Source organism: Schistocerca americana, chromosome 4 (genome assembly GCF_021461395.2).
Source record: "Schistocerca americana isolate TAMUIC-IGC-003095 chromosome 4, iqSchAmer2.1, whole genome shotgun sequence".
In the NCBI taxonomy this organism is placed as follows: Eukaryota; Metazoa; Arthropoda; class Insecta; order Orthoptera; family Acrididae; genus Schistocerca; species Schistocerca americana.
In genome coordinates this window covers 37,886,088-37,902,464 of record NC_060122.1, presented here as the reverse complement: position 1 = coordinate 37,902,464, position 16,377 = coordinate 37,886,088, and the positions used below count along the sequence as shown (strand labels likewise).

Sequence of the window (16,377 nt, the reverse complement as noted above, 5' to 3'; positions counted from 1 at the left end):
AAAAGGAAAACAAAGAGTTGTACCGCTCAGAGAGCCCGTGGCCTTCTGATCGAGAACCTCCCATGTAGGGCGTAATACAGAGATACAACCTTTCTCCTCCACTGTTTAATCTTTGTATCGAAGAGGCAGTAATGGACATAAAAGCAAGTCTCATAAGGGAGACTAAAATCCGGAGTGAAAGAATTTCAGTGATGATATTCGCTGACTACATTGCTATCCTCAGTGAAAATGAAGAAGAATTGCAGAACGTCTTGAGTGGGATGAGCAGTCCAAAGAACACAGAATACGGATTGAGAGTAAGCCGAAGAAAGGCGAGTGTAATGTGGCGCAGCAGAAATGAGAGTAGCGACAGACTTTGTGCTGTTAACATCTCGGCTGCCCGCCGCTTCCGGTAACAGGCGTGTGCCATAGCTCAGTCCTACCTGCAGGCGTGAATAAAACAGCCACTTTGAATATGCGTTCCTCGAAGACAACCGTGGGATTTTAGAGGAATACAAAGGGTAGTTCCGCAATCCAAATTCGACTAAATCTCTGGGATTTATTCAGCATTCCGGACTTAAAAGGTAACATAAACAGAATATTAATCACTGAAATTGGTAGGAAAGTGTGTGTTCAGAATCGAGAAGGAGTATTCACTATCAAACTCAATGGTTATCGAGCATCAGCTGGAAGCAGCTGAGAAAATTGCAAACAATGAAATACCTATAAAGTGGAGACGGGAGAGAGGCAGGCACTGTGTTCCGTTGAGACCCTGAACGGCCGCCCTTAAAGGAGACGGTGTCTCTTCAGCACCTTCTGGGGCACACCCCAAAGCCCGTCACGTCCCCGTTACCTGTCTGTCTCCTCCCACATTCCAGGAATGTGTCTGTACGCTCCTGGCGTCCTTCATCAACAGAGGAGCTTCTGTGGCGGTCTCCGCAATCTTGGTGACCACAAAAAACTATAGTTTCAAAGGCGCTACCCTAAAATTAACCTGGTCCAAAATAACTGCTGTACAGAGGGAATAATGTTAACGCTCTCGTGAGCAGTGGGGCATACGTGTATCGCATATAAATTTATCTCCGAGTTCACAGGGATATAAAAGTCCCACATTTGTGTGGTGCCGAATGTATCAACCGTTGGGGACCAACAGGCTCACTGTTTGCCACGTAATCAGCGAGATATTGCTTATGTGTGTGAGCCGCGTTACTGTGCCTTATGTTCGGGCGGTTTTATGTAATTTTTCCCCGTTAGCAATACTTAAGCTCAGTAATGTTAATTATTGTCTTTTTTATACTATTTGCTAGAAACACACAAATTTCTGCACGTGTTTATTGATAAAACACTTTTAAACTGATTTAGTGATTTTGCTTTAAAACCAATGTGTGCAGAGAACTTCTGTTTGCGCCTTTTGTTCATATTTGTGTCTAAACTTTTAGACTTATATATTTCATTCGGTGTTGCAATCCTAGGTTATTTTCCTTCATTTGGTATGGTTCAAATGGCCCCGTGCACTATGAGACTTAACTTCTGAGGTCATCAGTCCCCTAGAACTTAGAACTACTTAAACCTAACTAACCTAAGGACATCACACACATCCATGCCCGAGGCAGGATTCGAACCTGCGACCGTAGCAGTCGCACGGTTCCAGACTGTAGCACCTAGAACCGCTCGGCCACTCCGGCCGCCCCTTCATTTGGTATGAAGGTTTTTTTTTTGTGATGAATGTTGGTCTTCTCCTTTTCTTTATGTTGCTCGCAGTTGACAGCTTTGTTACGAAAAGAAGGTGAAGAGAAAGTGCGTCAAATTTTCTTCCATTATTACAGTTCCAATGAAGAAACTGTTTACTATTGCAAGTCGAAAAGAAAACGTGAAAGGCGATTCCCTCACATACATGTCACAGCACAAACTTACCAGTATGTCTGAAAATTTTGTTTGATAAAGCTGTAAATCTGCTCAGTGTTGGAGTATTTCGTCAGGCAACTTGGATTTATATCCAAAACGAGCAAGGAGTGGATTCTGGTCTTCGATTTAGTGAAATTTGGTTCCATATTAGAAGATGTGGTGTTTTTTAATCCCAAAAATAACGGCGAGTTTTAGAGGCATAAGCAATGTGTTGTTCACACCTCACTGTCGTGACTCTAGACTTCATGTAGTTACTAACTATGTATCTAAAGCAATTGCACATCACGCAGTGCAGATGTTTCTGCAATCTGCGCACTACATCATCTGGTAATAATCTGAAAAACCTGAGCTCGTGTGGTAGCAGGAACTGCCTCGGTGTCCCGTCTCTGAAGGCTCGTGTCTCGAGCTTCAACGGCAGCACAAACTTACCAGCATGTCTGAAAATTTTGTTTAATAAAGCTGCAAATCTGCTCAAGGTAGGATATTTCCTCACAGCCTTAAATGTAATTAAAATGAATGTGACACATCACAAGAGAGTGGTTCTTCAGTGAGAGCATGTGGAGGTGTGGACCATGTGAAGGATTAACTTGAACAAACACCAGCGGGAGTGGCAGTAATCCGTAAAAACCCTCTGTGGTGATCAGTGTTTCGTTACAGGATGAATTTCTTCTTGTGCACATGCAGTTCAGTCAGCAATGAGTCGTGTTTTAAAAATCGCCACAAATTAGTGTTAAGTCCTCAAACATTACTCTGCGACTGGAAAAGCGATGAGATAAACTCTCGAAATCTTTGACGACTTCCTGGAAGTTGGGTATTGATATCTACGTGTTCCAAATAAGTTGAACATGCAAAGAGAGACCTAACGTTCCTGATTTAAACCCCACTCCAAAATGTATCACAGAAATAAATCTAATCCTCCATAATGTGGAAGCTTGGTAACGAACAACCACGAAAAGAGGGTGCAAATAGGGAAAGTCAGCAAAAATCTAACCACGGTCTATGACGAAGTCTGATGGATGTGCCCATTTCGCTATCACAAGCCAAAGGGACTGTACTACTAGGCAGGTCCGCACCCAGAAATCCATTGCCCTAGCAGACAGACATCGTGCGCACGAATGCGTAGCGTGGAAGGCTTTGTGCGTAACAGCAGATGGCTCTCATGGGAGAGAACTACTTCTACGTCATTTTGTGATTCTTCGGTGGATAGGATGAAAGGTCTGGCGGTATGTAGAGTAGCTAGGAGTGGAACCTTTCGAGGCGCTGTTTTTAGTCTTCGAATGCTGCGTGAGAGGCGGAAGTCGAAACCAAGCGACTGATGCTCATTTTTATGAAAATTATTTAAATATTTATCAGTCTCAGATACCTGCGTTATGCAGTTTGAATGGTACTTTACTTTTCCAAAGAAGACTTCATAGATTCTCCGGGTTGTTGGTGTAGCTCAGTGAGTAATGGCTTCCACATACACTATGTGATCAAAAGTATCCGGACACCTGGCTGAAAATGACTTACAACTTCGTGGTGCCCTCCATCAGTAATACTGAAATTCCCACCCTTAGCCTTAATGACAGCTTCCACTCGCGCAGGCATACGTTCAGTCAGGTGCTGAAGGTTTCTTCACGGAGTATTGCACTGACGAGAGGTATCGATGTCGGTCGGTGTGGGTTAGCACGAAGTTGGCGTTCCAAAACATCCCAAAGGTGTTCTATAGGATTCAGGCCAGAACTCTGTGTAGGCCAGTCCATTACAGGGATGTTATTGTCGTGTAACCACTCCGCCACAGGCCGTGCATTATGAACATGTGCTCGATCGTGTTGAAAGATGCAATCGCCATCCTCGCGATGCTGTTAAACAGTGGGAAGCAAGAAGGTGCTTAAAACGTCAATGTACGACTGTGCTGTGAAAGCGCCACACAAAACAACAAGGGCGGCAAGCTCCTTCCATGAAAAGCACGACCACACCATAACGCCACGGCTCCGAATTTTAGTGTTGGCACAACACACTCTGGCAGAGGACATCCCCCCGGGCATTCACCTTACCCACACCCTGCCATCCGATCGCCGCATTGTGTACACTGCTCGTCACGCCACACTACATTTTTCCACTGTTCAATTGTCCAACGTTTACGCTGCTTACACCAAGCGAGGCGTCGTTTGGCATTTATCACCGTGATGTGTGTCTTATGAGCAGCCGCTCGACGAAAAATCCAAGTTTTCTCGCCTCCTGCCTAACTCTCATAGTACTTGCAGTGGGTCCTGGTGTAGTTTGGAATTCATGTGTGATGGTCTGGATAGATGCCTATTACACATTACGACCCTTTCCTTAGCTCTGAGCACTGTGCGACTCAATGTCTGAGATCATCGGTCCCCTAGACTTAGAACTATTTAAACCTAACTAACCTAAGGACATCACACACATCCATGCCCGAGGCAGGATTCGAACCTGCGATTGTAGCAGCAGCGCGTTTCCGGACTGAAACGCCTAGAACCGCTCGGTCACAAACGCGGCCCATTACGACCCTCTTCAACTGTCGGCGGTCTCTGTGAGTCAACAGACGGGGTCGGCCTGTACGCTTTTGTGCTGAACGTGTCCCTTCAAGTTTCCACTTCACTATCGCATCGGAAACAGTGGACCTACAGATGTTTAGGAGTGTGTAAATCTCGCGTACAGATGTATGACACAAGTGACACCCAGTCACCTGACGATGTTCGAAGTTCGTGAGTTCCGCGGAGCGCCCCATTCTGCTCTCACGATGTCTAATGACTACTGAGGTCGCTGATATGGAGTACCTGGCAGTAGGTGGCATAATAATGCGCGTAACATGAAAAAAGTATGTTTTTGGGAGTTTGCTAAAGATGTGACATACAAGTAGATATTTCACTTGAGATTGGAAGAATTCACATTTATCTAAATTCCACTTTGGGCGATACTGCTGAAGTTTCGAGACGAATAGGCAGAGAGTGGCAAATTGTTCTGTACGGCCCCCTAATACTGTGTCATCCAAGCAAGAGCTATTTCATGCCAGCACCAAAGAGAGAAGAAAATTCGTCACGCAACGCCTCCAAAGTGTCGAAGAGAATACATTTGTCGTCGGTTTGAAAAACCAGCGCTTCAAAGGCTTCTGAGACAAAAATATTTTGCGCTCGTGCAGGGGCGGCAACCGATAGGGAGAGACGGTGCGGCACAACATCCGTGACATTATACGCCTGAAGTCAGCGACGGAAACCGCCCCACTCTCCTTTCTGAGGCCTGCGGGGGCGGCCCACCGCTCCAGCTGAGGAAGCTACCGGGGATGTGCCGCTGGAGCACACGATCGCGAGTCACTTGGGAAAACCGAAAAAGAAGAGAATCTAAGCGTTTGACATTTGCTGCTGTACAAGAGTACTGAAAATTACGTGAATTTATAAGGTAAGGCATAAGGAGGTTGTGCGTAGAATCGGCGAAAGGAAGAACATAATACGAAAGCCACTGACAAGGAGGGACGGGATGGGAGGACATGTGGTGAAACATCATGGGATAGCCTCCTTGGTGCTAGAGAGAGCCACAGGGGGAAAGAAACTGTTGAGGCAGACAGAGACTGGAACACATCCATGTAGGGTGGAAGTGTTACTGTGAGATAAAGACGGTGGGGAAGAACTACTATTCGTGGTGGCCGCATTAGCAGCCTTGTGATCAATTAATTTATTCAACACACTGAAACGACGACAAGTGGAATCTCAATCCGACTGTGCCGAGCCAAAGTCCACTAAAGTCCAGAATGTCGGAGCCACCCATAGCCAAGTCGTTGTAAGCAACAGCAATGTTACCCTATGTAGCAACGTAGAGGTTCGAGGTTCGAGCCACGACCTGGCACGCGGTTTTAATCTGCCAGGAAGTTTCATGTGATTAGAGGTTTCTATATCTGATTTCCCACTAGCGTATGATTAGCTCTCAACTAGACGATGACAGTTGGGGTCTTTAGACTGAAGAATAGTTCGATGCAGCTGTATGGACGTACACCTTGTCCCTCGCAGCCAGCTGAAACTGACTATTGCATTCAAATCTTCGTCTGCTCTACAGTTATTCTCACTATCCTTTACATGATCAATCTGAATATTCCTTATTGCGTTACCGAGCGAGGTGGCGCAGTGGTTAGCACACTGGACTCGCATTCGGGAGGACGACGGTTCAATCTCGCGTCCGGCCATCCTGATTTAGGTTTTCCGTCATTTCCCTAAATCGCTCCAGGTAAATCCCGGGATTGTTTCTTTGACAGAGCACGGCCGACTTCCTTCCCTAATGCTATGAGACCGATGACCTCGTTGTCGCCGGCCAGAGTGGCCGAGCGGTTCTAGGCGCTACAGTCTGGAACCTCGCGACCGCTACGGTCGCAGGTTCGACTCCTGACTCGGGCATGGATGTGTGTGATGTCCTTAGGTTAGTTAGGTTGAAGTAGTTCTATGGGACTGATGACCTCAGAAGTTAAGTCCCATAGTGCTCAGAGCCATTTGAACCAACCAACCTCGTTGTCTGGTCTCCTCCCCCAGAACAAACCAAACAAAAACGAACCTTATTGCGTCACAGTTTGTCCAATTAATAAATCCCTCATTTGCGAATTAAATTTCGTTTCAGTCCCCCTTCATTAGTTATTCAATCTACCCTTCAGCTATCTTCTGCAGCACCATAAACCAAAGCCTTCTGTTCTCTTCTCTGATCTGCCCGGGGTCCACATTTCCCTTTCAGACGGAGCTGCACTCCAGGCAAGTACTCACATGAAAGTTTTTTCCAATCTTAATTTTGTATTGGATCTTTAAATTTATATTCGATGTTAACACGTTCTACAGAAAAGCTGCTCTTTATATTCCCAGCCTCAAATTTTTATTCCCTTCACTTCTGTTAGCGGTAGTTAATTTGCTTCTCAAACAGCAGAAGTCTACTGTGTTCAGGATCTCTAATTCTCTCAGCGCCACCTTACGTAATTCGACTGTGCTATACTATATTCATCTTATAACCTTTTCTTAAGGCCCAATCGACAACTTTAGACTGTCTTCCAAGTTTTTTTGTATCATAGACAAATCTTAAAATTTTTATGTCCTCTCTCTGAATTTTAATATCATTTACGAACCTATCCATCGGTTCTTTCATTGCTTTGCAAACAGAATGAATAACATCGGGGATAAATACAGTAATCTCAGACATACTTCTGAAGTAATGCCTCGCTTTCCTCTATTTTCACTCTTACAACTGCAGTCTGGCTTTTGTTCAATTGCCGGCGGCTGTGGCCGAGCGCTTCTAGGCGCATCAATCCGGAACCGCGCTCCTGCTACAGTTGCAGGTTCGAATCCTGCCTCGGGCATGGATGTGTGTGATGTCCTTAGGTTAGTTAGGTTCAAGTAGTTCTAAACCTAGGGGACTGACCTCAGATGTTAAGTCCCATACTGCTCAGAGCCTTTTTTTTTCTTGTTCAATTTGTAGATAAACATTCAGTCGCTGTCTTTTACCACTGCTACCTTGTAGATGGTAGTGATATGTCAATATATTGTAAATGTCTGTATTCGCACACTCAAACAAAGAAAAGTCCACGTTGGAATAGCAACAACGTTATGTAAAGGATGGATTGCTACACGCCGTAAAGACAAAACATTGTGTAACAGACAGGCACAGTCAAAGGTTGTTAACATTGAAGGCCTTCTTCAGAAAAGAAAACTACTCACACATTCACACAAGAAGGAACACTTCATGCACACATGACAGCTATCTCTGGCCGTAGCTGAAGGTGGCTTTTAATGTGTAACAGTCTTTTTGCTGTGCCTATCTGCTGCTGAACGTGTCATCTCTATGGTGAGTAGCAATGTATCCTTTTCATTCATTATGACCTTTTCCTTGGTGCCTTATTCCCGCGACAGTGCCGGGTCGGTCGTGTTACTATTGATTTGGCTGTGTTAGTTACAGAGGGTGGCCAGATGCCCTAGTATAAGCCATGGAATAGTGCGAACGTGTTTCAAATGTCTGCGAGTTGTGTAAATGAGGCGGAACGTGGGGACCAGCCTGGTATTCACCTAGCAGGATGTGGAAAACCGCCTAAAAACCACATCCAGGCTGGCTGGCATACTGGCCCTCGTCGTTAATTCGATCCGGGGCCGGCGCGCCTACCCGAGTCCAGGAAGAAGGGCATTTGCGCTCGGTACCCTGCTGGATCAATGTGTTCTTTTCATTATATTCGTAAATTGATACTACACTAATAGTCTTTAAAATTGCTACACCACGAAGATGACGTGCTACAGACGCGAAATTTAACCGACAGGAAGAGGATGCTGTGCTATGCAAATGATTAACTTTTCAGAGCATTCACATAAGGTTGGCGCCGGTGGCGACACCTACAACGTGTTGACATGAGGAAAGTTTCCAACCGATTTCTCATACACAAACAGCAGTTGACTAGCGTTGCCTTGTGAAACGTTGTTATGATGCCTCGTGTAAGGAGGAGAAATGCGAACCATCACGTTTCCGACTTTGATCAAGGTCGGATTACAGCCTATCGCTATTGCGGTTTATCGTATCACTACATTGCTGTTCGCGTTGGTCGAGATCCAATCACCGTTAGCAGAATATGGAATCGGTGGGATCAGGAGGGAAATACGGAACGCCGTGCTGGATCCCAACGGCCTCGTATCACTAGTAGTCGAGATGACAGGCAATTTATCCACATGGCTGTAACGGATCGTGCAGCCACGTCTCGATTCCTGAGTCAACAGATGGGGACCTTTGCAAGACAACAACCATCTGCACGAACAGTTCGACGACGTTTGCAGCAGCATGGACTATCAGCTCGGAGACCGTGACTGCGGTTACCCTTGACGCTGCATCAGAGACAGCATCATGATGGTCGCATCCGTGTTAGGCGACATCGCGGTGAACGCACATTGGAAGCGTGTATTCGTCATCGCCATACTGACGTATCACCCGGCGTGATGCTATGGGGTGCCATTGGTTACACGTCTCGGTCACCTCTTGTTCGCATTGACGGCACTTTGAACAGTGGACGTTACATTTCAGATGTGTTACAACCCGTGGCTCTACCCTTCATTCGATCCCTGCGAAAACCTACATTTCAGCAGGATAATGCACGACCCCATGTTGCAGGGCCTGTACGGGCCTTTCTGGATACAGAAAATGTTTGACTGTTGCCTTGGCCAGCACATTCTCCAGATCTCTCACCAATTGAAAACGTCTGGTCAATGGTGGCCGAGCAACTGGGTCGTCACAATACGCCAGTCACTACTCTTGATGAACTGTGGTGTCGTGTTGAAGCTGCATGGGCAGCTGTACCTGTACACGCCATCCGAGCTCTGTTTGACTCAATGCCCAGGCGTATCAAGGCCTTATTAAGGCCAGTGGTGGTTGTTCTGGGTATTGATTTCTCGGGATCTATGCACCCAAATTGCGTGGAAATGTAATAACATGTCAGTTCTAGTATAATATATTTGTCCAATGAATACCCGTTTATCATCTGCATTTCTTCTTGGTGTTGCAATTTTAATGGCCCGTAGGGTATATCGACAGGAGCACAAAGATGACATAACACGAAATGGTGGGGGAATACCACACATGTCTTTTTACACCTTGAACAATTTTAGGTTCCTCACAGGGTGTTAATTTGTGACCGATTGGTGCGCAGTGGTTCAATGGTAATGGCGTTTGGGTGCCACCACGTTTTACGCTGAAAAGGCCCAGCAGACTCACTGAGAATGATTTTGACCCAAAAACTGACGTACCCTTCCGCCTTTGTGCTGGTGGCTGCACGAGAATACCGCCTAGCAGCGACGCAACACACATCGGCCTGATGTCCACAGACACGGGCTGCGTACCCACAGTTACCACACACACGCAGGATAAGTGCTTCCTAATCACAATCTTAGCGCTTAACCCAGCAAAAGAGAAAGGGGCTCCGGAACATACGAGAAAGATAAAGAGTGGAGTCAAGGCCATGACAAATATAAGACAAACACGTATCAGTACCAGATAAGTACACAATTTTCTCCGAAGTGATTCCACTCATGAAACATCAAAATCTGAACACAGAGAGGCGAGTATAACCAACCATATAAAAAATAGAATATTATCTCAAATCCACAGAGACATTCATCACACCGCTAAACAGCGAATCCTCATACGCAAAGACCAACACTCTTTCTCTGAGAAAAAAGCAAGACACACTACGTTAAAAATCTCTCACCACTGGATCCATCTCATAACGTCTTGAAACAGAAAAATAAATGTGGTGTTTGAGACTTTCCCGGCACAGTAACTGCTACATTGCTTCGCGGGCGTCGCATCGGATACAGTTTTGGAAGTAGTACAATATTTCGAGTAGATAGCTGCTCGTCATATTCCGGCGCTTACTGAAGCTGTCTCGTTGAAATATTCTGCAACTTCCACAACATTATACCACTTGAGGCCCGTGAACCAATGAAGCTGTAAAATAAATGCCCCATACTGAAATGAAAATAGAAATGAGCACCGAAGCATCCTTTGCCTAGGCAGTACACACCGTAACTTTCACAACATTTACCATTACGTCGCCATAGTCCAAAAATATTTATACATATACATTCCTCGATCCATCTCATTCCTGAATCATCCACTGTTTTACAAAGAGTTGCCATAATTATTCATGTGGGAGCTCTATTGCATTTAACAAAAACGTCAGTAACGTAGTGTGGTCCGTCCTTCCAAGCAGATTCACATTGACAGTATTTCAAATTTCCAATTGACATAAAATATTTTATCATAATACAGTCTGAATGACAAGTGAGGTGCTTCGCCCTTAACAAATTACTGTGCTCTCCTGAATCCTATCAGAAAAAAATGGTTCAAATGGCTCTGAGCACTATGGGACTTAACATCTATGGTCATCAGTCCCCTAGAACTTAGAACTACTTAAACCTAACTAACCTAAGGACATCACACAACACCCAGTCATCACGAGGCAGAGAAAATCCCTGATCCCGCCGGGAATCGAACCCGGGAACCCGGGCATCTTATCAGCAATCAATGAAAACATCCTCTGCCAAATGGACGGAGTAAATCTACAACATCTCAAATGGGCTGTAATGCATCCAGCACCAGCTAAATACTTCCACAAAAAAGAAAGAAAATCCTCTAAAAAGCTTTTACAACGTAGACTGTAATTCCAACAGCAGTAGCACAATTCTTCCACATAATGATGTCAAATAATCTCGAGAACATATTCTATAGTGCCTTCGGTATCAACATCAACTTTCTAGGACAAGTCAGAGTACAGAAAAATCTTCCAGACTACTGCTCACTGTAATCAAGAATTACCAGAAACAGCATCTTTCCATAACAATTTCCATTTGTGAGAAAAACACTTATCGTGATTATAACTCTTACTATGTCTTCAGGGTAATCCAAATCACAGAGGTCTTCTTCAGCATTGTAGGGAATTCGTCAGTTCACATTATATACTACTTAATTCAGCCGCAAACAAAGTTTCGTCTTTCGCCACAAACAATCTTACAACACTGCTGCAGATTGGAGAAACCATTTTGTAGAGTAGTTATACATCCTTGTAGCCGCCTACACATCAGGTCCATTTTGTAATTATTCCTTTCCCTCGTAGAACTGATGAGTCGAATTATTTAACTTCGTTAACTTCATATGGATATTCGCTCTCCCTCTTTCCACGTGCTAACAATGACGACTAAGGCTCTTATACTCCTCCAGGAATTGTATGTCTCTACCTCAGTCACAGGAAACATGTCTCTACCTCTATCACAGGAAACATACTACCAGCAATAAACGCTTAACTGCAATGCGACCGACACTTACTGTCTGCCATTCACGAACATGCCTCTACCAGTATACATTCCTAACCTTTATGCACGTACATCAGGTCTCTTAAATACCTACCTCTTTGCACCTCTCTACAGGAAGAGGAAAAAATTTACAAAACTACACATCACATCACTCCTCTTTTCCCACTAAAATGTTATCACCAAGTAGTCAGTTCTGCACACAAGTCTTAGTGACGGAGCCAGCATCTGAGTCTTGATTCTCGTCTCTCCGAAGAACTCACACCTTCGACCAAACGCCGTTTTTTGACGACGCCGGCCGTCCTTGCGGAAGCAGCTCTCACGTCTCTTTCGCGAGCTCTGTGCCTTACATTTGTATGCCCCTTCGTCTGTCGCCTCTTTCTGCACATCACGGAACAGCGTAAAAGCTGCAAGAAGGACCTCGTTGAATTTTTCGGTTTTAAACGTGCAGGGAGCCTACTCTCGAATATGTGGTGTGGTCGCTGACAAGGTGCCATGTTACCCATGTTGTTGCGGCTGACTGTGGGCGGACGCAAAACGTCGAGAACCTCAATAGAACTGTTACGAATTTCGTCTGTCAGCGCCTGTGGTTTCTGCAGTGTCGTGACATCTTTCTGATGGGTTGTACACACTAAACTCTGCCTTTCAGCCTCATTATTAACAGAATGCATGCATCTTTCTGCAGTGGTTCTTTCCACACTTTATCTTCGAGGTCCCGTTTTGTTCGTTACATGAACGCCTATCTCGCCTGCGTTAACCTCATTCTGAACGTCTGTGGAACCGTTTGACTGTTACAGTCTTTGCCCCTTGCAGTGATACAAAATAATCTTCTCTTTCATCGTACACGTTACAGCTTTTCTGTCTTTGTTCACCGCTGTTTGCATGCATGCATCTCCTTGCGATAGTGCTTCTCACACTTTATCTTCTACTATCATTACGCCTGTTGCATGAATCGTTATTTCGCTTGAGTTATTCTCGTCATGAATACTATGGAGCTGCGGGTTTCGGCAACGACAGATTCATCCACACTCTGGACGCTTGTGGGTTGAGTATTCTCAGTTATGCCGCCCTCTTCACGAGGTTCTGCGGTGCAGCAACCTTCTGCTAGCGTGGACACTGTAGCCGCCCTCCGGCGATCTGCTGCCGTCGGTTTATCTGACGTTCGATACTGATGTTGTTACGTACCGTATATGTCCGACTGTTCGTTATATGTGTACCTCAGATGCAGCAGCCACAAACATCTTCATTGTAACGGTGACTAAATTTCGGAAACTTTGGAAATTTGTGGTAAGTTCCTATTGTACCAAACTGCTGAGGCCATCGGTCCTTAGGCTTACACACTACTGAATCTAACTGAAACTAACTTACGCTAAGACAACACACACACACACCGATGCCCTAGGGAGAACTCGAACATCCGACGGGGTGAGCAGCGCGAACCGTGGGAAGGCGCCAAAGACCGCACGGTTAACCCCGCGCTGCTCAATTTCGGGTTTTCATGATAATTAATGTTAACTTCTTGCTCAGTCGATCACCCTTCATTTGTTGCTGCTTTACCGAAGACAAGACAGTTAGTAACGTCTTTCGGTGTTAGTTATTACTAATACACACGCAGTTACGGAAATCACTTTAGTTTTTTATTAACAACATTCAATAATAATTAAATGATCATGAATGATTGCGTTTTGCATAAAGGGAAAAGGAGGGTTTATCCTCCAATTACTCTAAGCAATTACGGCAACTAAAATGTCCGTGATTTTTGTAGTTCGTCACCCAAAGATATTATAGCAAGGACTATGGTCCATTACTATCCATCGATACAGTCATTCAAACTTCGCAGGCTTTCACTTCCACAAAGCTAAGTGTCCAGTTCCGTTCTCATATTCAACTTAACGTCCCTTCGTATAGTCCACAGATCTTATTATTCGGCAAGTAGTAGAATTTAATAATGAGCGCTACTTTCTCTTGCGCATTCAATTCCTCAGATATTATTATTCTGTGACCTTATGCAAAACTCTGTCCCGTAAAAGCTAACTATAGTCAATTATCTTGCAGTTTAACGGAAGTGACCTGATCCCTTCGGTAGCATATCACAAGGAAATGCCCGATATACCGCACGCCGCAGCTACGTAGACTTATTCAGAGCGCGGAAAAGAAGAGACGAGAAGTGACAATACCCGCGCATGGTTTATGAATTTAGAAGAAAAAGTATCCACGTTAAGCCCTCTTCGATTTCCCTGAAGCACTACTTTCCTGCGGGCGTTATTCTGATGAGAGGTTAAATATCGATAATTTCAATTAAAACTTGTTCAATGTTATTAATTTATTCCGATATAATCGATCACCTCTCCCCTATTGAGAATAAGCCTGATAATATTGTTCTTAATTAAAAGAGGGGTTATAACATGAATATCGAGACGCGTTTCCGCACTGGCTGTAAGGTTCCGCGTATTCCTTGCCTCGTTTGTCCACACATTCCTTGCTCCTGCTGTATATTGCAGTACACGACTTCCGACGTCCCTGACGCCGATGGACGGATAGCTCGGATTTCTGCAACTGTTGAGTCTGCGTTCCAGTTTCTGACCTAGCTCTTTTCTTAGTGCTCCTTGTCCCTCAATTAAGGTCTTAACATGATCATCAAATTTCTTGTTCCGGTCATAGAATTTTTTGAACGTCTTTAAAATGCTTCTCCTTTACAAAAGACTCCGGCGAAATCGCTGTCCTGAGCAGAGAAGTCGCCAACCGAAAGTGCAGTATTATGAATTTTATACACGTCCTGGTAGAGTGAACTAAGTGAAAGTATAGTGTTGTTCCGTTGCCTAAAATGCGTGAAGGTAAAATCCTTACAGGAATGTCGTCAACTGAAAGTAGCGTCTTAGTCATCTAAAATGTCTCTCGGATGAGTAAGCTAACTGAAAGCATGCATATCAATAATCTAGCGTGTTTGAATTCGGTTGACTTACGATAGGCTAAGTGAAACATAACGTAACTAATGAGGAGGTACTGAATAGACTTGGGGAGAAGAGAATTTGTGGCACTACTTGATTAGCAGAAGGGAGCGTTTGGTAGGACATGTTCTGAGGCATCCAGTGATCATCAATTTAATATTGTAAAAATCGCAGAGGGAGACCAAGGGATGAATACACAAAGCAGATTCAGAAGGATGTAGGTCCTGGGAGATGAAGAAGCTTGCACAGGATAAAGTAGCATGGAGATTTGCAACATACCAGTCTCTGGACTGAAAAGCACAACAAAAACAATAAAGTGAAACATTACTGTTTGATCTAACATGGATCCCGGCAGGAAAACATGGAAGAACGGCCGCCTGAAACCTGTTCCTGTTTAATCTGATCTCGTTTCTAAGGCAGAAGGGTATAAACATTAAAATTAATGTGAGGTCTGACTCGTTTCTTCCGCATTCTTCTACATGTCGACTAATGACCTCAGAAGTTGAGTCCCATAGTGCTCAGAGCCATTTTTCTTCTGCATGTCAGCTTTCTCGCCTGCTGGTTTCGTAATCATGATGAACGATTGAATCGCGGCAGTCTTGCCAGGAGACGAATTTAGCGCGGCAGATTCCATAGTCCGCCACAACGCGATTCACAGGTGCTGTATTCAGGGAGCCTTCATGAAACGGACCAATGAACGCTTTTCAACATGACGGAACAATTTTTGCTTTGTTAAACATTGGCAGCAGCATTCTTGTTTCTATGTCTGAGTTTCCGTCCTGCTGACTGCTATGGAGGTGGGAAGTACTGGCAACTCGTAATATTTAGAGCGCGTGTCAAGAGAATTTCAGGCAGAAACGTATGTCAGAGTCAGAATCACAAGCAAATTGTTTCCTCCAGTCAGTAAATGCATGCCGTCGAAAGGTTGACCAGCAGTTTAAAAGCTATTCTGGTGATGGAATTAGACAAATGGTTGAAGGAAAGGGGCAAACAAACTTACTTTCTCTACCGATGTTTTGAACCAAGGTTCTTGAACTGATATTTATTTAGTTAAATCAACAATAAGTTTAAAATTTTAATCTTGCTGATTTGCATGTGCTATTTGTAATTTAGAAAACCTCTTTTCTGTCGGACATCTTGTAAGTAGGTTGTTTAGATTTTTATGTTGGTGACGCCACGTAGCGCTCTGTATGAAAATCACTGACTGTGCTGTGTGCAGTCTGTGGCTGGTTTGCATTGTTGGAATTTTTGCTATTGTAGTGTTGGGCAGTTGCATGAACTGATATATATATTATGACTTTTTAACACTATTAAGGTAAATACATTGCTTGTTCTTTATCAACATCTTTCATTTGCTAACTATGCCTATCAGTAGTTAGTGCCTTCAGTAGTTAGAATATTTTACTTAGCTGGCAGTATTGGTGCTCGCTGTATTGCAATAGGTCGAGTAACGAAGATTTTTGTGAGGTAAGTGATTCATGAAAGGTATAGGTTATTGGTAGTCAGAGCCATTCTTTCGTAGGGATTATTGAAAGTCAGATTGCGTTGCGCTAAAAATAATGTTTGTCAGTTTAGTGTTGATCAGAAAAAGTAAAGAGAGAAATGTCTGAGTACGTTCAGTTTTGCTCAGCTGTTTGAAAATCAAATAATGTAAGTGGTTTATCAGCACAGTAATTCATAAATTTTTCTGAGGGGACATTTCAATCTGTAATAATAAAGGTGTTATGTAACTA

General features: G+C 44.2%; 1 protein-coding gene across 1 annotated transcript in view; it reads left to right on the top strand.

The window, feature by feature from the left end:
* LOC124612559 (putative protein TPRXL) overlaps positions 1–16,377 on the top strand; it is a 90,078-nt gene that overhangs the window by 33,271 nt on the left and 40,430 nt on the right. The gene's annotated exons all lie outside the window — the stretch shown is intronic.